The 24,606-nt window shown below is 36.5% G+C and overlaps 1 protein-coding gene across 1 annotated transcript in view; it reads right to left on the bottom strand.

Annotated features, from left to right (window-relative positions):
- Positions 1–18,106, bottom strand: part of LOC107653103 (cadherin-12-like) — a 155,568-nt gene extending 137,462 nt beyond the window's left edge. The window contains exon 1 of the mRNA XM_016439741.1: positions 17,668–18,106. The gene's annotated coding sequence lies outside the window, so the exon portion shown is untranslated. The remainder of the gene's footprint in view (positions 1–17,667) is intronic.
- Between the last annotated feature and the right edge of the window lie 6,500 nt (positions 18,107–24,606).

A 24,606-nucleotide genomic window follows, 5' to 3' on the forward strand; every position in this document is an offset into this window, starting at 1 on the left:
ATTTCTGATAACTGAAAAGAGACAGTGGACTTCACATGGGCCTTTTTTTCATAGATCTTCAGGAAAGGGGAAGGAGGTAGTCGAGTGATGTCATCAGTGTGATTTTTTTATTCCAAAATAAAATACTTTTGTTAAACGGTAACACCAGTGACACAACTCCAGGGGACCACTACTTTCATTATATATTTTATAATATTTATTTGGCATTTTGTTTTTTTATGTCATTTACATCATATATTTGATAGTTATGAATACATCATTGTATTTTAAATGTTAGAAAAACCTGTTTTTGACCTCAAAATAAAGCACTTTTCCTCTGTACATGGCTGTGGGGACGAGCAGTTTTGTGGTGCTTGGAATTTTTTATAATTAATTAAAAATAAATATTGCCACATTGATGGCTCAAGAGGGTGTAATTGTTCAAATAACACATTGTTTTATTTTAAAATATAAAAAAATTGTAACACTAAATTGTTTTTCAAGTGTAATATTTCTGTAAAGGCTAGGGACAGAAAAGTGGACGTTTCCATAGAATGACCCTCCACCTTTATTTGACCCTCTTTCAATTCTAGAACTTTCTATTCTATTTTAATTCTACTTTATCTGTATTTATCTTCTTTTTTATTTAAAAAAAAATTCTATCTACTTGTCTTTCTTTGTGTGTGTGTGTGTATATATATGTGTGTGTGTATTATATATATATGTGTGTGTATTATATATATATATATATATATATTACACCTTGCTACGTGTACTGTGTTAGGCTAAACGAGACTTGTCATTTGCACTTATATATTGTTGCTCTTTTGTTAGTTTTGACTGCTTTTATTGTCCTCATTTGTAAGTCGCTTTGGATAAAAGCGTCTGCTAAATGACTAAATAAATAAATAAATGTATGAATGTATTTGTTAGGATAGGACAATATTTGGCCGAGATACAACTATTTGAAAATCTGGAATCTAAGAGTGCAAAACAATTAAAATATTGAGAAAACCACATTTAAAGCTGTCTAAATGAAGTTCTTAGCAATGCATAATACTAATCAAAAAAGTAAGTTTTTATATATTCACGGTAGGAAATTTACAAAATATCTTCATGGACCCATACAATGTATTTTTGGCTATTGCTACAAATATACCCATGCTACTTAAGACTGGTTTTGTGCTCCAGGATCACATATTAGAATGATTTCTGAAGGATTATGTAAACAATTATATTATAAACATAGTAAAATAAATAATGTATTTTAAATGGCTATAATATTTCACAATATTGATGTGTTTTAATTTATTTATTCATTGATCATATTAATGCAGCCTGGTGAGCATAAGATACATGCTTTTTATTTATTCATATTTTTAATAGTCCCAAAATTTTAAACAGTAGTGTAAATCAGAAAAAAATATTATTATTATTATCATTATTAGTTTTTAGTATTTTTATTGTTACTTTCAAACAAGATAGAAGGGGAAAAATGAACTATCATTATACATTTTTAACTAAAAAAAAATAAGAATTAAAGGTTGAGAGAGAATAATGATATCTCATGGCTGCTTGCTTTTTATGTTTTTTGTTTGAGTAGTAAAATTGGAACTAGTAGCCATTTGGGTGTATATTAGGAATCTGATCTGTACTGAACACCGCCTGAATTATCATCTCTTCCCCATTGTTGGCTTCCAGCAAGTGAAGAGACTTTTTATGAGCAGACCATTTATCCTATTTCTATGGTGCAGACAGATAGCAAGCGAAGTGAAAGCAGGCAGTGAAGTAAAGCACAGGGAGCTGCTTGGAGAAACGTATGCACTAGGACACAATTCATTTTCAGTGAGAGGGGCGAGCAGAGTGGAGAGGAGAGCAGTCGCGTATCCCATGAACCTGCTGGAATATGCAGTCCACGGTGCTATATGCCAACTCAGAATCCTCTCTATGCTGTGATCTGCCACCGTTCAAGGCACAGTGTTCACGTTTGGTTTGTTTTATAAGCGAATCACATTGTGGTTGTTAAAGACATGAGAAAGTTATCAAGGTTGGTCAAATATGACATTGTACCTCAATGACACCGGGTGACTCTGCGTAGTATATCCAGCATGAGTCAGCGTTATACAGTGATATATGGCGAACCAAACTTCGGCATTGAGATTCTTGTGATAGCAAATTGCCCTCGGGTGTCTGTCATAATACTGCGTCTAACAGCAAAATGCCATCTTGTTATGCAAGATTAATCATGTTGTTTCTGAATGACATTTCGATAAAGAGATACAGTGATATCCTGGCTCTCTATCTGCCGCTTTGACATCCTTTCCTGTTTCTTTCTGTCGATCAAAGCGTATCGGTTTCCCACCTTAAACCTTTCACCTTTCCCAGACTAAACCGAATGCATTAACCCGTGCTCATATCAAAACCAGCTCGCTTCTTTGTTTCCAGGAAAGGCTCTGGAAAACAGTGACCTTCAGCCTTCATTCACCGTGCAACTCGCCGGGCCTTCAACACGCTTGGCTCTGTCAGGATGATTTCTTATTTCATTTTGGTAGTTGAAGAGCAATGCTTTATCTCTATCCCGGGTTCATGGTTTATATAAGGCAGCCATGCCAGAACAGAGGGGGGCCGAGCCCTAATCCAAACTGTAAGCTGTTTAGTCAAAGTATGGTGATGAAACAACGTCCTTCGCAGTCAGTGTAATTTAAAGGGGGGCTTTGGCAACATGGGCAATTTTGTTGTAAATCCGTAGCCGTCTGAGTCTTTGAAGGATTGACAGATACTGTTTTAACTTTTCTCTCTTCAGTGACTCCTTTTTGTTCAAATTCTGGTTTGTTTTTTGGCCATTGTAAGACAGAAGGTCGAGTCTTTGTGAGGGGCTTGTGGGATGGGGTTCTTTGCTCTGAGGTGCCGGAAGGTTAATCTGCATTGGCTCGGATGTGGGTCAGAATTGACGAGGCGTGGACAGCATGTTGGTTTCTTACTGTTACACACATCAATCATGATGTTGTTACTTCAGCAATAGCATTTGAATTTTTCTGAAGGCTGCTTGAATTTTTCTGAAGGAACGTTTTTTTTTTCCTTTTGGGGTTGCCAAATTTGGCCTGATTGATTGTTTTTTAATCCTCAAGAAAACTCTTATTTCTCCTGCTTAATGTGATTTGAACAAGTAGGACGTGTTCCTGGATCAACATCCTTTGCTGGTTCTGTAAGAGTATTTTCAACCATTCAATCAGTTCTCTTTGATTTTAGGGGTAGTCTTGGCTGTCAGAGTATGGCATATACATAAATATATAAATAAATACATAAATATTTTTAAACCTAATTTCACATTATAATTGCTTTATTGTGCTTCAGGTTATTTATTTATTTATCAGTTAGTGTATGAATATTAACAGTACATTTAATAAAATAATGAATTTTATATTATGTTTTATTATAGCATTTTACCATATGTTTAAATAATCTAAAACAGACAAATATTTTAACCTAATTTCCCATTATTATTGTTTCATTATACTTTGGATTGAGGTTTATTTATTTATTTATTAAAATCAGTATATCACTATTAAAAGGTACTTTTAATAAAAATTATATTTTTTACGTGTAAGTTAATTTTAATTATAATTTTAATGTTTTATACACAGCTACCTTTATATTTTAGGAACGGGGTCACTTGTCGCCAAGGGATTGTCATATTTGGGGGTCTATGATGTGAATTTACTTAATATATATAAATAAGAAAATTACTGATGCACTGTATTTTTAATTTTAAAAAAGGAGGAAGGCTAAGAGTGTCTCAGTCTTGCTTTAAAATATAATTGCTTTAAAATTATAATCTACAGTAAAATAATAGATGCACTCAGAAAAGATCAGCATTGCAGGCTAGAAAGCTCAAGATTCTCTGCGTGTATGAATACTTTAATGGTTGCTTATGGTTAATGCTAAGACTAATCGGTGACCATCCTGAGATTAAGCAAATGTCACTGGTATTTACTCTGTAAAAAGGGAATCAAGACCGTGACCCTGCAGGAAGGGAACACGAGAAGAAGAGAAAGCAGAAGCTGAAGAAAAAGAGAGATACATCTCTGTGATTGATGAAAAAACACTGAGACTGTTCGCTCCTTCCATCCAGCTCAAGGGAAAAAGAGAGCCAGGCCAAAATCTGAGCCAAGATGCCTTCACTAAGGTTTGAGCCACTGCAGCAGGAGTGCACAGACTGAGATTTTTAATTTAATTATGAATCACAGAATGCCACCATTTGGGCACAAACATAATATTGTATTTGTGTGCTGTCCTTGTGCAAACTTGGAGCATATTTTTGCCATGAATTGGGTGAATTTAATGTGTACCATCTGTAGCATCCAGCAACAAAGTGAAATGTCCATGTTTATTTTTTTTCCGAAACAGTTAAACGTGACTGCAACAATATTTTATGATGTTGTTTGTTAAACGTATCATGACAGTTCAGAAATTAAATGTCTGGCACTAAAAGGTTAATGCCCTATAGCAATTCAAATTAATGTACCACCTACACTAAGCTCACCTCTAAATCTAACAAGAAGTGTTAATATAAGTAAATGTGAATAAAGTGCATTTGCTTAAACAACCATGCCATTTTAGCTTCCTTATATAAGGCATTGAGCTCTTTTGTGGAGTATTGTAACTGGTTTTTAATGGTACTTGTAACCAAGCTCTCCATCTCAAGTGCAACAATGTACTGGGTGTGCTACCAAGCAAGTTTACTACATCCAAAAAGCCATACATAAGGCCCTAGTTATGTAATGCAAGTGTCAACATGTATTAGTTTACTAATCATGCACGAAGTCTAAAGTTTTTGTTTTTTTGCTGTCATAGCATGAGTATTGTGCAAGGAACTGCTCAAAAATAACCCTTTATTCATCAATAATCGGCCCTGTAATCATAATTTGTATGAAAAGGAACAAAAGTTGTTGGTGTTTTGTTGCCGCTAGCGTTCATTTCACCTGGAAATGGCAGTAAACTGTATGTATAGGTATGTTTTTGCAGTTTTAGGCAGTCAGGTATTTCCAATGAGCCTGGGTTTCCAAGTACAGGTATGTTAGCATAAACTTATTACATTGCGTTATTTAATTCTGATTGGTCAATCGTGACATTCAGTGATGCACAACTTCTGTATAATAACTGCTGAACTGAATGTTGTATCTTTGTCGTTGTAAGAGGATAATCTTGTCATATTGGCTTTGATGGTGAAATGAGGTCAAATGGAGTATGTAAGTATATTTATATTCTCATGAAATTCAGCTTTGTTTTAGATCAGACAGATCAGACAGACACAGCAACATATGTAGAACAACTCAGATGATACACTTGAAATAAACAGTTGATTTTCCGATGATATATATAAAGAAGATGATGTATGTGTGTGTGTGTGTATATATATATATATGTATACACTATCCATCATTTTCTTTGAAATTCCTGACCCATTGGACTGGGAAATGACTTAATCAGGGGAAACACTTTTTACTCTTAATGAAATGAAGATAGGTTTCGGCATGCATGGATATAACCTCACATTTTCTGTGACATTCAGCAGCGGATGAAATATTAATTTCAAAGAGGTAGTAGTAAAGGGCTCTGGTGAAATGCATGATTAGAAAGTAATGCTTATTCATACTGACAACCTGTGTTTAAAATTAGTATTTTCTGTCAAAGGCTTCACTTTGGCCTTAGTTGTGTTTAAATAATGTGGTCAGCATTAGTAATCTAGACAGATGCAGTAGTATATGAATATGTTTAGTGAGATGGATCTTTCCTCTGTCGTCCATTTCCAGATAATTACACAGTTTCCAAGGATAAATGCACTCTAAATAGTCATATTAAGTCAAATCATGCTATTCATGTTATTTCAGCTTCTCGAATGCATTCACAAAATTGTCATGCTTAGAAAATCCTGTATTATTTTTCCTCAGCAGTCATACACACTCAAATTTAACTTCAGTCTCATAATATCAGACACAAATTCTGACGGCTGTGCTAGCTAGAGGGCTCTTTGTGATGGACAAGTGCAAGACAATTTGTGGGGCGGCACTCAGTGCTGTCACTCAAACTATCAGCTGTCTTCCACTGCAGCTTCAAACAGTCAACTGTCTTCCATGAACATGTAGCTCAGCTGCTAATGCATTGCACTAGTAACTAGTTTCACTTTTACATAGTTTTAGGCATAGTTACTGTGTTTTGATGCAAACATCATGTTCATTCATTTTAGACAAAAATGGCAATTTTTGGTGACAAAAATGACAATTTAATTGACAAGGAAGTGCTAAATGCAACATGACTTACACATGCTGATTAGTACATAACTCAGTCCAAGTGTACTTGTGCATTTGCATTATTTTGATATTTTTCAGTATTCTTTGATGAATATGTTCAAAAGAACAATATTTATTTGAAATATAATTGTTTGAAACATTATAAAAGTCTTATCAGTTTAATGCATCCTTACTGAATAAGTATTAATTTCTTAATAATAATAATACGATTTTGAACAATATTGTATTTATGATGATTTGAAAGTCATTTTATTTTAAGATTTTTTTTTCAGATATCATTTTTAGTGCATTATCATTATGAATATATGTTTAATATCACATTACCATATTCTTTTTTGAATCTGCAGTGTTAAATTGTTTGATTATCAGTATTATGCTCATTTTTATCACACTGCCTTTGACAAAATAAAATAAAAAACCTTTGTTAACAAACACTTTATCAGTAATTGTGTTGATAATATTAACACTAGTCAAGGGTTTGATTCACAGTGAGCACACACACACTCTCAAATGCCAAATGCATGCATGTAAATACAGTGTCTTACATTAATCAGTCGTAATGCTTGTTAGTCCAGGGTCTAGAGAGATCGAAGGTAATTGTCTGAGCTGAGTTCATGCAGGCCAGAGTTGAGTTTATATATCAGATGAGTCTTCTCTCAGTCTGACACAGAAAAATCTATTCATAAAGAACCCCTCTGCATAGCTTGACAACTTCCAGGTATAGATGAGAGTGAATATGTATGGATAATATTGATGTGATACTTTGGGGCGTTTGTCTGAAAGTAGCATCTCTAATGCTTTGAAGTTGCTTCATTGATTTTGTTTAGTCACCGCTTGTGGCTGAGACTCTCTCCTTGTCTCCCCTTCTTCCCTCTACGCTTCCTCTTATTTTTATTGTTTTTGCACAACAACCACTTCAAGCTTTTGATCATTCAGCAGAATTCAGCCTTTGTCTTTTCCATACTATCCCTTCTGCCATTCAGAAAGGGTAAAAGAGAAAGAAGGAGAAGAGTCACTGAGAGAGCAAGAGACTGTAATATGGCTGGGGGAAAATAGTCAGAGCCCATCTCAGAGGACCATTAGACTCTTCCCCACTTCCCCCCGTCTGTAAACTAATAGTCATTCACCTGGTTGACAGGAAATCTTTCCCCTGGTGCCAATGGGCGATGGCTGGGTTATGTTTAAGGTTACAAAGCCTCAGAGGAGAGCATCAGTTCTGCAGGCCTCCTCTAGCATTCCCGTGAGCCGTGGGGCTTCACAGCCGACCCCAGACTGATGAATGCAGCTAAAGCAGTAAGAGAGATGTGCTGCACAAATGTCTGTCAGTCTGAGAGGATATATTGCTGGCTGCAAAGAAGAGTTGTTAAGAGTTTATCTGGAGGCCGATTACTAGCCTCTGCCTCAGACAGCACACCCACAGAGAGTCTGATGCATATTGCGCACGAGAAAAAAACAAAACGTGTGAGTGAGTTCCAAAACCGTAAGGTCTAGTCTGATTGGCCATGAATGTCAAAGCATATCTCTATCTATCTATCTATCTATCTATCTATCTATCTATCTATCTATCTATCTATCTGTCTGTCTGTCTGTCGAACCGCATGCTGTTGAACAGAAATTAACCATGCAGAGAGGAATGAAAATGATAGAATCACATGGTGATCACAATTTTTTAACATCTATATTCTGACACATTTACAACTAAAACAGAATATTTAGTGATAAATAGTGCAAGTTGGGACTTTATTTTATCGGTCTGGGTTTGATTGTATTGAAATAATTGGTGAATAACAATTCTACTAACCTAGTTGTATTTTGACAAAGGCTTGCTTGAAAGTAAAAAAAAAAATAAAAAAAAAAAACCCTAAAAGGGATAGTTAATCCAAAAATTAAATTTTCTTTATTTACTCAACCTCCTGCTGTTCCAAGCCTGTATGAATGTTGGTAACCAAACAGTCCACTTCCAGTGTTTTTTCCCCCTACTATGGAAGTCAATGGCTACCATCAACTGTTTGGTTACCAAGATTCTTGAAAATATCTTCTTTTATGTTCCACACAAGAAAGAAACTTATACAGGTTTGGCACAACCTGAGAGTGAGAATTTTTTGGTATATGAGATTTTTGGATATGTTATTATATGTCCTCATCTGTGCAATCTTGATTACATAAGAAAAGTTGTTTCAAAATTCTGAGAAAATACATTTTGATGAAAGGTTATGAAAACTTTTTTTCTTAAAAAAAACAAAAAAAAAAACCTACTGATGAATCATGCACAAAAATACCAGGAATGTTTATATAAAAACTAAAACTAAAACTAAAGAGGGTCAATTTGGATTTCACATTATCTTTTCGCATTGCAGAAGATGTTTTTTTTTTGTCATCTTTTTATTTATTTATTTGCAACTGTCTTTAACTTCCTTTATTCTTCTACCAATCCACCTCTGCATTGGCAAATGATTTCTCTACATCCCACCTTTTCTTGCTTTTCTTTCTCTCAATGGAAATGCAATAACGTGAGTTCTTCATTGTCTGCAAACCCTTGGAGAAAATGCAGAGAACGAGAAAAAGGGAGTAAAAACGGGGAAAGATGGTTGATGCTTAGTTGAAGTGTTAGAAGTGTTTATCTATTACACAAAGGTATCAGAGTGAAATTCTAGTTAGTATGTAGATGCGTTGAAGCATGAGTGTTCATGCTACTGCCATGTAGTGTGTGTACGAGTAGCTGCTGGAAACGAGCAGGGAGGATGGAGACAAATCAATATAAACGATGGGGAGAAGTGGCTATCATTCAGGGGGGAAACAGGTGCAATATCTCTCTCAGATAGGAGCCCATCCATCACAGCCAGACTTTAATTTGAGATGTTTAGGCCCCCTTCTGCTGATTGTCTCACAGCGTGTGCGTGTGTGTGTGTGTGTGTGTGTGTGTGTAGGGGTGGCAGGTGGAGGGTGACAGTGAGGGGTTATATGTTTAAAATAAAGCAAAAAAGCTTGAAATGGTAGAAAAGCTGAGGTCTTATGGCGGAAAAAGACACATGTGAAAGTGATGGAAATTAGGGGGGAAAAAACAGTGGCTCTGTTCTAAAGCCAAGTGAACTGCCTTTCTGTTTGCTACAAAGAAAGTATCTGAACTGTAATGGACTGATTTGAAATGTTCCAAATACAAGGCAGCTCTCTGTGTTACACAAATAGCACTCTTCTTGCGAAATAGCACCCTTCTTGCACTCTTCTGTAGGTAAGGTATAACATCTTATTACATTTGCACTGTCATTGAAAGGTTTGGGGTCAGTAAATGTTTTTGAAAATTATTTTATACTCACCAATATTGTATTTCTTTGCATCTTGCAAAAATACAGTGAAAATAGTAGAGCATAAATGAAATAGTAGAAAAATAGAGTAGAAATACATAGTATTGCACTTTACATTTTTTTTTATGTTAATATATTTTAAAATGTAATTAATTAATTTTAAAATGCAATTATTGTTAAGTTTGCGGCCAATAAGAAGTCTCTTTTGTTCACCAAGGCTGCATTTATTTGATTAAAATCACAGTAAAAACAGAAATATTGTTAAATAATATTAACATTTCAAATAATTGTATTCTATTTTAATATATTTTAAAATATTATTTATTCCTGTGTTGGCAAAGTTGAATTTTCAGTAGCCATTACTCCATCCAGTGTCACATGATCCCTCAGAAATTATACTAATTTGCTGATTTGGTGCTCAAGAAACATTTCTTGTTGAAAACAGTTGTGCTGCTTAATATTTTTGTGGAAACTTTCTGCAACATTATAAATGTCTTTACTGTCTCTTTTAACCAATTTAATGTATTCTTGTTGAATACACGTATTAATAGCTTTCAAATAAATAAATAGCTTCCAAATCCCCAAAATGTTGAACCACTACCGCTGCAAGAACACACAATTATACAATATAGGTAAAACAGACCACTATTAAACTCTTTTTGTTTATATTTTTAGGTATCAAGTCCATTTTAGGTTTTTAATAAAGAATGATTTAACTCCATCTGCCATCTATTTTTGGAGCTTCATGGGAAAGCATTATGGGATTGCATTATTTTTTAAGGACATATGCTGCCTTTGAATTGGGCTAAAAGAAAGCATTTATAATGCCTAGCTACGTAGGCAGCTCGGTAGCTTTTGGAACAGAGTTGGTAAACGCTGTATTGTTGCCTCAACATTGAAATGCGTCAAAACGATTTTCACTCTCTTTTACTTTTTTCAGGCTGCTATCAGTTGAATAGCTTGTGCATCAGAGTTGGTGCATTATACGTTTCAACTTAAGAATAGCAGTAACAATGTCACGGCAGCGACGGATATATCTGTAACTGTAGGTGACATCTCAGTTCAGACGCATGCACACGAATGTGCACACACAAGCAGCTCTGCCTGTGATAAAACACTGTAGAAATTAGTCCCTTTCTTGAAGCTTTAAACTACATATGGCCCAAGGTGAAAGGAGACCAAATAATCTCAATTATTGATCGGCGTTGGGCAGAAGGCTCTCCGCAGGAGTGTTTGCGGCACTGAGTGTTGATGGCAGGCATATCCGGATGAGTGATCTGGTCGGATCTCTCGCTCTGGATGAAAATGATAATGGAAACACACACACACACACACACACACACACACACACACATCCAAGTTCAATACCAGGAGCTATCATCACTGTGGGCACGAAGGAGGGTGAGAGCTGCTGCTCTGTCCTTCCATTAAAATTGCATGGGTGAAGAGAAAAGAATAGAGACGGGAAAGCAAGAAGTAAGATGCTAGAAAGGGTTAGAGATGCAGAAAGAAAATAAAGAGATTAGAAAAACCAGAGAATCGAAAATCATTTTTTCACCTTCATGTTGTTTCCTCTTCGACTTCCTTTTTTTCTGCAGAGCACAAAATAAGACATTTTGAAAACGGTTATGGTTGTGCTATTTCCATGGAAATAAATGGTGACTTAAGCTATCAAGCTACAAAAAAACATTATAAAATAGGTCCATATGACTCATGCAGTATAGATTAATCTTCTGGATTCATATGATATGTAGCATGGTGTGATAAAAAGACCTTTGCCAATCTTTTCCTCCAATAAGCTGTTATTCGTTGTGACTAGAATATTAAGTGAGTGGGTTGAACCGGATCAGTCAGATTCATTAATGAATCATCTAGACTGGATTCCGATTCATATTATGAATCAAATACTGATGATTCAAGTGATTCATTCAGCAATTGAACATATCTATTTTCCAGTCAGCTATAATGTGGCATCAGAATATAGCACACGAGTCATATGGAGTACTTTTATGATTTTTTTTGAAGCTTGAAAGTTGCAGTGCTCATGTATTGTAATTTATTGAAAAACAGCATTGAAAGCATTCTTTACATTTTCCCTTTTGTTTTCTGCAGAAGAACATTACGCAGTTTTGGGACAACTTGAGGGTGAGTAAATGTTGACAGAGGTGTCATTTTTGGATGAAATATTCCTTGAACTAAGGCCTTGACTTTAGATATGTATTATTTTGTGGTAATAATCCCAAAAGTATTCATTTACAGACAATCTTTCCCATCTGTTAACCGTTGTAACTAGAATATTAAGTGAATTGAACCAGATCTGTCTGATTCATTATTGAATCATTCAAACCGAACTCCGATTCTCATTTTTTAACCAAATTCTAATGATTCCTTCAGGAATTGAATTGTGTAACTAGATGATTTTTGTTAAATAATGAGTTTAATTTCAATCTCCTTACCAGTGAGTTATTGTGTTGCATCAGAATACAGCACACGTGTCATATGGAACACTTTTATGATGCATTTTTATAAAGCTTAAAAGCTTATGTGCAATTTTATTGTAATTTAATCTAAAGAGCATAGAAAATATTCTTAAACTGTTTCCCTTGTGTGTTCTGCATAAAAAAAAAACACATACAGTTTTGGGACAACATGATGACATATCTGTCCTTTTTGGATGAACTGTGTAAGGCCTTGTTAACTTTGGCATTTTAGCATTTTGTGATTTAAAATATGAAAGAAAAAAAGTATTAATTTACTGAAATTCTTTCCCTTAAGTAGGCTGCTATTTGTTGTAACTATAATATTAAGTAAGTGAGTTAAACCAAATCAGTCTGATTCATTTATAATCATTCAGACTGAATTACGATTCTCATTCTGAACCGAATCTCCTGATGATTCCAATGATTCATTCAGGAACTGAACATTGTGACTACATGCCAACTTTTTCAGTGAATAGTAAGTTAAACTTCAGCAGCCTCTTCCAGTCAGCTATTGTGTGGCACACGAGTCATATAAAGCATTTTAAAGAGCCTTTTTCTGAGGCTTGAAAGCGTCACTGCCCATTTAGTGTAATTTAATAGAAAAGAGCATAGAAAAACATTCTTCAAAGGTTTCCTTTTCGTGTTCTGCAGAAGAAAGTTATATAGTTGTAGAATGACATGAAGGTGAGTAAGTGATGACAGCTGTCATTTTTGGATGAACTATTCCTTGAACTGTCTGAGACCTTGTTGACTTTGGCATTAGAAAGGTTCAGCTGGTCTGTCGCATCACCTTTCTGCCACCCATTCAGTCTCCATGATATCTGAAGGCTCTGGTCAATCACACAATAAGTACACGGGATTACCGTGGATCTTTCCTGCAGCCCACGGTGGCGTGCGGCACACCAGAGAGGATATCCTCCTCTGTACAGCACTGCCCAGCCATTCACTCCCTCAATGCTCTTGCACTGCATCAGCGATGGCTTTCTTAAAAGAGAGAGCTTATTCAGCTGCATTATGCATTGAGATCGCTTTAAGAGAGAGAAGCAGAGATAAGCGGCTCAGGTTTGTCTGAATTAAAAGAGCCATTGGGCTGGTTGAAATAAGGAACTTGTTGCTTTGGAGTGTAAAGGGAGTGTGAAGTAACTAAAAAGTGTGTAAAGGACGTGTTGTGAAGAATCTCTAGGCCATATCATATACTTTAGCAGCATTTTCTTTTCTCTGAAGTCCACTTATCATGTTAAAGGTTTCTTGCAGCAGAAACAGTAATCTTTTAGTTTTTCATGACCATTTGTCTCCCTCTTTGTGACCTTTAGAATTAATAAACACTACATATTTTAGCTACTGTTCCATTAGTATTGCTACAGTACATAAATGCCCTTTTTGAATGTGAAATGAGTAACTGCAATTACAAGTTGTAGGTTTGCTGTGTATTGTAATATATTTGATGGAAACAAAATCTTGTTTACACTACCAATCAAAAATGTATGGTTGGTAAGATTTTTAATGGTGTTTCTAAAAGAAGTCTCTTATGCGCACCAAGCCTGCATTTATTCAAAACTACAGTAAAAACAGTAATACCGTGAAATATTATTGCAATTTAGACCTTTTTCTATTTGATTTTTTTTTATGCAATTTATTCTGTGAAGGCAAAGCCGATTTTTTTTTATTTTCTTCAGTGTCACATGCTCTTTCTGAAATCATTCTAATATACTGATTTGTTGATCAAGAAGCATGATACATTTTTAAAGAATGAAAAAAGTACAGCATTTGTTTGAAATATAATAATGCAAAATCATTACTGTCTCTTTTGTCAATTTAATTGGTCCTTGCTGAATAATAGTATTAATTTCTTTAAAAAAAATAAATAAAAAAATCTGACTGAACCCAAACAAAACAATACATGCAGAAATATGAAAAAAATGTAGATTACATTTTTAGTAAACATTGTTTTAAATGAGAGAATCTGCCAAATCAAATATCTGTTTGATAACTGTTTATAATTTAATCTAATTTTAAATCAACATTTACTTTATTCTAATTTATTTAATTTTTATTTTAGTGTTATTTATTTATTCATTTATTTTCCATTTTCAGGAGGATAGTGATGATGTTTAATAGTGATTTCATCCATGTACTTAATTTCAAAGTAGTTTTACCTTGTTACAGCAATTCCTGGTCTTTAATTGCTCATCTCTAAGATTAGGATCCTTCAGAAGAACACGGAGAGCCACAAAAGAACAACATCTAATGGACTTCCCCTCATCTGAATACACTATCAGAAAAATAAATGTGCAAAAAGTTTACCTTTAACTCATATATACTTTTGTACCTACACCCAATGGGTGCCTGTTACTAACTTAAGGTACCCTTTAATGGGTAGATAAGGTACAAATATATTTCTTCTAGATACATTTTTTTTTTCTGACAATGTATCAGCTGGAATGTTTCTTGCGTTTGGGAATAATAGACGAGTTGCTTACCTGCAAATATGTGTTATGTATATACGGGCTGTCAAATGTGTATATGCGCTTCCTGAATGACCCATTTTTTCAGCTTATTTCCATAATGGTCTGGTTGGACTGGGAACAGAGCGTCTACATAATGCATTGAATGATTTTATTTCAAAAGAGCACGTAAAAACTTTGGTCCATGATATGGTGTTTAATTTGGTTGTTTTATGGAGATGGATAGGCTGGGGGTTTTATGGGAATGGTGAAGGGGTTCAAGGTTATTCTGGACGTTTGGGTCTATAGTACACACACACACGCACACATGCACACACTCAAATATATCAGTGTGTCCAGCTGTTATTGACCCTTGTGTTCATGTCCCTGGACCCGTGCCACTTCATGTCATCACTCCTTCTCAATTCCAATTGAATTCTGATGAGAGGGACATAGGGACATGTCAAATCTTGCGTTCTCGATCCCCTCCGTCTCAGGGTTCCCATCTGCTTTGAGCTGATTAGACCTCATTTAGATCACTGTCAAAGCCGTCTCTCCCTCAGAGCTGTCTCCCTCCCTCTGTGCTGATCGTCTCTCTCGGATCTGTCTGTCTCTTGTGTTACAACTGGTCAAAAGAGGATTCCTCATTAAACCCAACGCTAGAGCATCTGCTATAGCTTGCTCTGGGGAATTGGACTCTTGTTGGGACACGGTTTTGTTTTCACCAGTAGCTCAGATCACTAGGAGCTCTGTTTCTTCTACTGTCTGCTCTGATCTTTAGCACAAAAAGCAAACCAAGACCTGCCAGCTCGGGGTTTCTAAAGTAAGTTCAGGAGGGATCTTTAGATTGTCCCTGCCTACTGATTTCAGACACTGACTGAAGCCCGCCATTCCTCGTCTTTGTAAAGGCTGGCTTGATCCTGGGAAAAGATAGGATGCTTTTCGGCATCATCTGTGAGTTCAATTCTGTCCACTGACTGTTAGGCATTCATCTTTTTCTTTTTTTTTGTCCTAGAGTGTCCCACAAATCCATGCAACCTTTAACAGATGGACGAGATCAGCTTTTTTTACTGTGGGATGTTTGCAATGCCGCAACGGATTAAATGAAAATAGGTGGATAATACAGTTTGAGATGGGCCGATATTGTGTCATATTCCTAGCACATCACGTCCTCTCATTTATGACAGCTAGAGACGGAGTCTGGATAAATTTAAGTAGATGTCACAGCTCACCTCCTATTATTTTTAATGCCGTTTTCTACTTTGTGGTTTATTCTAGGAATGCTGATGCAGAATTTTACTATTCAGAAGGGATTATGCCACACTGCCCCTGACACACACACATAACAGCTGCCACAATATGGTTGTACAAACAACCAATGAAAATTATAGATATGTTGTCTCTGAGGGAAATCTCAACGCCAGAGTGTGATTCTATATTTGGTTACACTTGCCATAATAATGAGTAATTCTGACACTCATGAAGTGCTTTCCAAACAGATTTCTAACATGAATTATGGGTTTGATTTATATATTAAATCTACGGATGATGTTAATTTTGCCTCAGTGCAAAATGAGATTCTGAAGTGTTTCCCACAAGGTAATATGTTGTTAAAACAGTGCAACTCCCATAAGGGGGTTCATTGGTGCAACAACTTGTACAATGGGGTCCAAATATCTAAGACCACTTGCGAAAACTACTCTGTTTTGCATTTTTTTGTCATCTAATACAAGCTTTTTCCTTACAGATTATATTACCAGCATAACAATCTGACTTTAACTGGAACATTTGATAAACATCTGCATGAACTCAACAAGAGTAAAAGCTGATGATCATGTTCTCCAGCATGATTTCAAATGTTCCAAAGAGCATCTTGTGCTTCATTGAAAGCAAGAACATCTGGTCTTTTGCATAAAGGAGTTAACTTGGATCATTTCACAAATTTGCTTACATTTGATGAGCAGGTGACTAAAACATATTGTGTGTAAATGTGCAAAAACTGTGTATTATCAGCTATCACATTATTATTGCATAATTCTTATAATTAAATCTAATTAATTCTTATAAATAATTCTCATAATTCTTGGTTTATCCAGAAAGGCAAGGCACATTTGCCTCACTAGAAACAGAAATACAGTAGACTGCATTTTTTTTTGGACTCTGTGTGATTCATATACCTCAGCAACACAGAAACCGCTTGAGGTCTAATCCCTCTCGCATGTCACAAATTCCATAATCTCTGTGAGATTAAATTAACATGTATATAAACACCAGACCCCGGCACTTAGTACATGAATATCTCTATTAATAGTATGACAATGATATGTGAGAAACAAATACTTAACAAGTGCATTATGCGGATTAAATCTCTTGCTCTTTCATAATTCACAACATGCCGAAACTGATCATTGCACTACTGTTTCATCTGGGAACAAACTGTCAGGGAAACACTGCATTTCAGAGCCACTTGAGATATCCAGCGTTGCTAGTAATTTGTCTGTCTTTTCGAGTCCTCAAAAGCACTTGAAGCATGTCCTTGATGTTGCCCAAATGTCTCTTGGTAGCAGCTCTTTTTTTTAAAAACCTGTGATTCACTACTTTGTGGCGGTGAGAAGCGAAGCGCACACCTGCTTTTATATGTAAATGTTGGCTCACACTCATAATTGAGGCTCACACACACTTCAGGTATGAGTGTTTGCACTGGTGGGTTGCAATCAGGACTTCCACTCCAATCTCTGGAAGCATTAAGCCAGTTTTCATCTCGCTCTGAAGAGTCAGGCAGCAAAACAACCTTCCCTCAGCTCAGCCTCCACAGTCAAGCTCTCATGTCTTTCCAAAAAACGAGGGCAAAAACTGTTAGTTCTAAAAGGTGCAGGGATTAATCATGGGCTTGTTTCCTTCCAGAGTCTTAGCACTGAAAGTATTGCAGCTTACAAGGCTATACGATTGGGGATAAGCGCTCATAATTGAAGATGCTGGCAGGTCAGTGATTTAGCTGGAGCTTGAGAGGAACCCAACACTTACACCAAGAGTTATGAGCTCTCTGTTTTTGCTCCACGCTCCCTAACTCTTCGCTACTGCCCTGATAAGAAAGTCCACATCAGCAAAACACACACAGATTCAAGGGATTTGAGCGCAGAAAATGTCCTACCTTAATTGAGTCCTTTTCCACCAGCAGAAATAGATGGATGGAGGCTTGAAATCAGTAAAATCCAAATGCTTCACAAACTCTCTTCCTTCGTCTGTCCTCAACCTCTTTCTCCTCTTCGTTTCACCTTGCCTTCGTTGTTTTAGTTCCTTGTTTTCTCATCTACTCTCTCTCAGGAGTCTACCGTTCTTGTTCATCCTGTACAGTACAGAAGCAGAGACAGATGCGCGTGCCGCTAGTGAGGAACGGAAAAAAGAGAGGTGAGCGAACGCGCGCGCGAGAGAGAGTGCCGAAGTGTATGTCCCTGCGGTTTAGAATGAACAGTGTGTGTGTGTGAGAGAGAGAGAGAGAGAGAGTGACAGTGAGTGAGCTGGTCAGAGAGAAAAAGACTGAGCGGAATGAGGGAACGCTTTGCTGACTGGTTCGCTGGCTCCTGGCACGCGTGATTGGAGAGAGTGCGACCCCTGTCTGGTCTCCGGAGTGAGGGATCTTCATCAGCTAGATTATAGAGATGGAGCCTCCCCTTCATCCCTCGTTGCCTCCCGTCACCCCTCCCTCTCTCCCTCCCGTCAGTTCCGCAGAGTAGCAACGATTGGTGTGGTCATCGCAGGGATATGCTAATCATCCTGTTCTCACGGGAACCGTGTCTCTTCCAAACTAATGCACTTGCAGATGTCCTGTGTTAGTCTGGTTTGTTGGTCTCTCTCTGTGTATTATTTTGTTTTTGTGTGCAGGTAAATAGTGGCCAGCGAGCTTGTGTGGGAATGATTTTGGCTCGAGGCTTTGAACAATGACTTTAAATTCCAGTTCAGTTCCAGAATTTTAATTGATTAAATTGGATGCATTTGAATTTGAACTTGAAGTGAACTGCAAATCAAAAGAAACTCTGCATTTATTTATTTATGTATTTATGTATTTATTTATTTATTTATTTATTTATTTATTTATTTATTTAGAAAAACTGTATTGGACATTACATGTAATTTTACGGTAGTACCGTTTTTGGAAGTGTAAAAGACCGTATAATTTACAGCGAATAACCGTAAATTGACATTCCCAGAATTCCCTGCGTTACATTTCAAATTTGATGTTTTTTTTTGTTGAAATAACTATGTTTCTTCTTAGTTTTTTCTTATCAGTTTTGTATATTAGGGTTGTATGTTAGATCTAATGTTTTTAAATGAATGTTTATTGCATTATTTCAGTTTAATGTGTGTTACCATTATGGTGTTTAGTGTTTGTGTGAATGACACTGTGGACCTTCTATATATGTTATTATTTAAAAGCTGCTTGTGATGGGCTTTGGTTCATCATGTGACTTTCTCATCACCACCTGCATTTGGTGGTTATCAGTGTACTACAAAGGTACAAAACAGATTTTAGTACTTCAATAGGTTGGTATATTAACATTATATCAGTTAATGAAATTACGGTATTTAACTGTAAATTTTAGTTAAAACCGTAAAACCTAAAACGTCGCAACCGTATTTTTTACGGTAAAATTCCAGCAACCACAGCTGCCGGTTTTTTACCATCCATTTTTTTTTACAGTGTAGTTGGCATGATGGCTGAATGTATGAAGTTAGGCTGGAGTCTTTTACACTCAGCTCCAACTCCTACTCTCATAAAGTGACAGGCAAATATAGATGGTGATATGTAACCTTTAAAGATTGTTTAAGAAAATAAGTTTTGTCATGAAGAGGAGCTGTGTTCCTTGACGGCCATCACTCATACGAAAGGTTAACTTCTCCGTTCACATTTCTCCTGCATCACAAATAACCAGACCTATGATTCTTGAATGCAACACAGAATAATACCTACAAGGTTATTTTTGGAGCTGAAGTAAACCAACTTTTAACATTTTCACAGTCAGAAAGAAAATAAGCGAATATCTGTAAACTTCTCTTTGAATTTAAGATGCTTGTTTGTTTTGTTTTTTTCAGCATGTCTGACAAGATGTCTTATTCTTCCTTTCATAACCTTGTTCAGTTTTTGTGCAGAAAAAAAGCAATGATATCATAGATGCCTGAAGTTTTCAATGGGTTGTCCTTCAGGATGGCATAGAGGGATGATAGAACATGGTTTTTATCACTGTCCATCACTGTCCTCCACCATATTCATCTTTCAGGACTGCCACATATATTTACTCTTTGAATGTTAAAAACTCATGTAATGTCTAAAACTGATGCATTTTACAGTATATTAATGAGGAAAAACTTTTTTTTTTCTTTTTTTTTCATTGTATTAGCTTGTCACAGGCAAATTGAAGTTCGGTTTGTAGCCTTTTCTGTTCCAGTTTTTTTTTTTTCTATGCATATCTAAATCCTTTCTCCTTTAAATAAAAGTCACAAAAGGCCAGAAACAAACATGCATGCCTTACATGCTTACATGATCTGTTTTACTGTATGGTACTGTAGGTAATGTCAGGGAAACAGACATTTCTAGATCCATGTCGTTGGCATGTATATTTAAATGTTTTCTGATTATGGTAATTTTCTTTACATTGTTTTAGTGCAGTAAATGATTGATAGGTGAGGAGGCAGTCCTTTAATGCTGTATGAGAGCCATCAAAACTCTTTCACATTTACTCTAGAAATGTGATGCGATCACATGCATTTCAAAACCTGCTTAATTAACCAATAATCCAATCTTTGGGAGTTCCAGATCAGGAGAAACTGTCCAAGTGAATCTCAACAGTCAACAGCTTTCTTAATGCTAGCTCTCTTTTATAAGCCGAGACTCTGTTGGTAAGCTCAGAGATTGCTAAAGGCAAACACAAACCACCCCAAATGCAAATTATCAAGAGATCAAGAGAGTTCAGATCACAAAACCCCTTTTCGGACATCTTTTACACCTGCATTTCTTGTGAACACCTGAGAATAATGTTAATGCCAGGTCTAAATGGTGCCTATGTTTTGTTGTAGCACTTTCAGCAATCATTGCGAATGAGCTAATAATAATTACCTCATTACAACTTAATACCTGACAGGGATATTCTACAGAACTTCAAATGAACTTTCTCGGATCTCTTGATAATTTTCATTTTCAAGTGTTTTTATTTGCCTTAAGTGATCTCTGATCTAACCGAGCGAGTCATTGCTGATAATCAGAGCGATAGCGTTAAGGAAGCAGTTGTTCGTAGTGATTAATTGGGACAGCTCCCTCTCTGCTGGAACAGGGAGTGATCAGAGATTAATTAAGCAGGTGTACAGCTGTGACAGAGCAGTGTCCAAACATATGGACATGAATAGAGCGAGAAGGAGACAGGCACACGGGGACAGCCGGGCTAAACGATCCCGCGTAGTGCCTTCCCATCTCCCTGAATGATTAAATCCCCCGACTGCTTAGTTCAGATGTGTGGGGAGCTACATTCAGTATGCTTTCATTGAATTGTAACATTATTGGACAGGAGTGTTGGATTGGAGGACGCACACACATACCGTCAACGTCCTAACAGCTCCAGACGTGCCCCATCCCCACTCAGGGTCACCTCCCATCCAGATGGTGTGTAACCCTCAGTGGGGCATGAAGATAATCCTCTCAGAAAACACACACACATACACAAATATAAAACACATGCTGAGGAGGGAGAAGGTAAAGATGAACGGTCAACCCTTTGCTTAAGTGTACTTGTGCTTTTGGTTGTAGACCATTGCTATGCTGACCATAGGGATTTCCACATATCTGCTCTTTTATCTGTGCTTGTGTGGCTGAACGAAGCTCTACATAGTCCCTTGGGTGCCCTACGAGAGGTTTTACATCTAAGCTTGTCTTTCAACCAGTCTGTCTTTGTGTCTGTCTCAGTCAACATTTTTAGATTTCTAGACCTGTTGAGTTCAGAGGGTCCTGCGAGTTTTTCACATATCTGATGCTGTCTGACAGAAAACTGCACGAGGGTATCATGCCCACCACTGAAATCGCTCTGTGAACATGAAATTATCTGTAAATTTCTGTTTGCAGAGAACGAGCAAGTTGAGGCACTGGATTTCCTAGACAATGTGGAGATAAATCAAATTATCAGGGTTAAAACTTAAGTGGATGGAGGCCAATTCACCCAATGCACAGTAATTCAGCATGGTATTTTTCACTAATCACTCACAATCCAATTTAATCAGGCCTTAAATGTGCTTATACAGCATTGTGAGTATTTCAAATTAAGTAATTGTCTTTGTTTGCATTGCACGTGGCCTTTCAACCAATCTGTCCTTGTGTCTGTCTCAATCAACAGTTCCTCAGTAGAGTTCAGAGAATCCTGTGAGTTCCTTTCTCTCAAATATCTGATGCTGTCTGACAGAAAACTGCACAAGGGTAGCATGACCACCACTGAAATTGCTTGGTGGACACAAAACTGCAAAGCAAGGCATTGCAGTTCCTAGACAATGTGGAGATAAATCAAGTGATCAGGGTTGAAAATCAAGTGGCTGGCTGCAAATTCACACAATGCACAGTAATGCAGCACATTATTATTCACTAATCACCCACAATCTAGTTTAGTCAGGCTTTAAATGTGCTTAAATAGCACAGTGGGTATTTAAAATTAAGTCATTGTCTTTGTTTGCATTGCATACACTTAAAAATAAAGATCACAGTGTTGCAGCGATGCCATAGAAACATTTTTGAACCCCCAAAGAACCTTTCAGTAAACACTTCTTAAAATATATTTTTTTTAGCACAAAGAACATTTAAAAAACAAAAAAAAACAAAAAAAAAACTAAATAACCTTTTGTGGAATGGAAAGGTTTCATGGATGTTAAAGGTTTTTCATGGAACCATAGATGCAAGTAAATAATCAATATGTCTTTATGTCTGTCTCACTCAAGAGTTTCTAGATTTCTGGAGCTCTTTAGTTCGGAGAGTCCACTTACCTTTAAAGTACTATTGTGCACCTTTTAGCGGTAAATAAGGTGCAAAGGTGTACCTTTTGTAAGGGTATTGTTACAGTGACAGCTTTTGTACCTTATTTTCTGAGAGTATGTGCAAGTTGCTCAAATATTTGATCTGTCTGACAGAAAACTGCACGAGGGTTTCATGCCCACCACTGAAATTGTTCTGTACATATGAAATTGCATGCAAATTTCTGTTTAGAGAGAAAATGAGCAACGCAAGGCATTAGAATTCCTACACAATGTGGAGATAAATCAAGTGATTAGGGTCGAGAATCAAGTGGTTGGAGGATGATTCAATTAGAAATGAACAAAGGTAATTAATTCAATGATGTCTAAAACACTGAATGTATGTAGAGTAGTCTTGAGTGATGTCAGAGTCAGGGGGCGAATTTACACAATGCACAGTAATTCAGCATAGTCTTATTCACTAATTGGCCAATGTCTTTGTGTCTGTCTCACTCAACAGTTTCTAGACCTGTTGAATTTACAGAGTCCTGTGCATTCTTTTCCCTCAAATATCTGAGCAATCCGACAGAAAACTGCACAAGGGTATCGTGCCTGCAGAGGAAATTGCTGTTTGCAGAGAACGAGCAAAGCAAGGCATTGCAACTCCTAGACAATGTGAAGATAAATTAAATGATCAGGTTTGAGAATCAAGTGGTCAGAGGTGAATTCACACAATGCAGTGTGAATCAGCACAGTCTTATTCACTAATCACCCACAATCCAGTTTAACCAGGCCCTAAATGTGCTTAAACACCACCACTAGTATTTAAAATTAAGTCATTGTCTTTGATTGCATTGCAAATACATGTCAACTTTCTATGCAGGGCTTATTATTCATTGCACCTTGTTTGGAGTACTTAGCACTATATTTGCCAGGTGTAGTTTGCATTGTTACTGTCTGCAGAAAGCAGGAGATAAATACATGCATTAAAAATATATTGTTTTTGCACATTTGTTTTCATCACGGCAACGGTAATTTATCAAGCAGTGGTTACTGAGCATTTATTCAGATTTGTGGTGTAATCAAAAACACTTTGGGCATTTTATAGAGGCGATTGCGTTCCCTGGATCACTGTGGTCGAGCTATACTGTTAAGTACTAGTAAACTATGCCATAACTTAGCAAGACTGCACTGTGCAAACGACGTTTACAACACAATTGTTGGGTGTGAATTGGGTGCTAAAACACTGCATGCAAATAACTGTAACAAAACTGTCATGGGAAGCTATTCACATTTAGAGAATTCTGTGACAGAAGAAATGCTTTGCAGTCATTATGAAAACACACCAGCTAATTGTGATATGCAACAGATTATATTGTTCAAATGTTTGGGCACAGATGTAACATACATGTACATTTACAGTAATTACAAAACATACACCATAAAAGTATAGAATCATGTGCTATGTTCAAAGTCTTCTGAAACCATATGATAGCTTTGTTTGAGAAACAGAGAGGAAATCTAAGTTATTATCTGCTGAAAATCTTCTGCCGTGTCTCTAAAATCTAATCTAAAAAGATACATTCAAACTCAGAACCCTGCAATCAGTTACAAAACACGCTAGAGCTAATAGCATTTGGCAATTGATGTCAAACATCTCGCAATGCATCTTGTGGCATTGCAATGTTGAGTAAAACATTGGAGTGCAGTAGTGGAGAAGACGATTACATTTCAGTCTCTTCTTCACACAAAGGTATCACATGGCTTCTGTCTTGAAATATAATTCCCAAGCCATGTGGGCTGGTTTTATGGTACTTGAGTTGTTCTTCTGTCATTTTAAGAGCAAGAGCTTGGGGAAAAAATGAAGCAGGCTTAGTTTGTTTTCCACAGAAGACAGAAATACAGGTTTGCAAATTAGAATGAGTAAATTATGATATAATTTTGACTATAAATGTTTAGCCTTGGGTAAAGTAAAAATTTAAAATGCTTGGAAAATCCACTGAAATTTGATGTAAAGTGCATCTTGGTGGTGTAGTATAAAAATCACAAGAGTTTCCTTATTGAGAGTATGTTGATCATTTATTACAACTTACCAACACACACACACACA

This window comes from Sinocyclocheilus anshuiensis, unplaced genomic scaffold (genome assembly GCF_001515605.1).
Source record: "Sinocyclocheilus anshuiensis isolate Anshui unplaced genomic scaffold, SAMN03320099.WGS_v1.1 scaffold1328, whole genome shotgun sequence".
In the NCBI taxonomy this organism is placed as follows: domain Eukaryota; kingdom Metazoa; phylum Chordata; class Actinopteri; order Cypriniformes; family Cyprinidae; genus Sinocyclocheilus; species Sinocyclocheilus anshuiensis.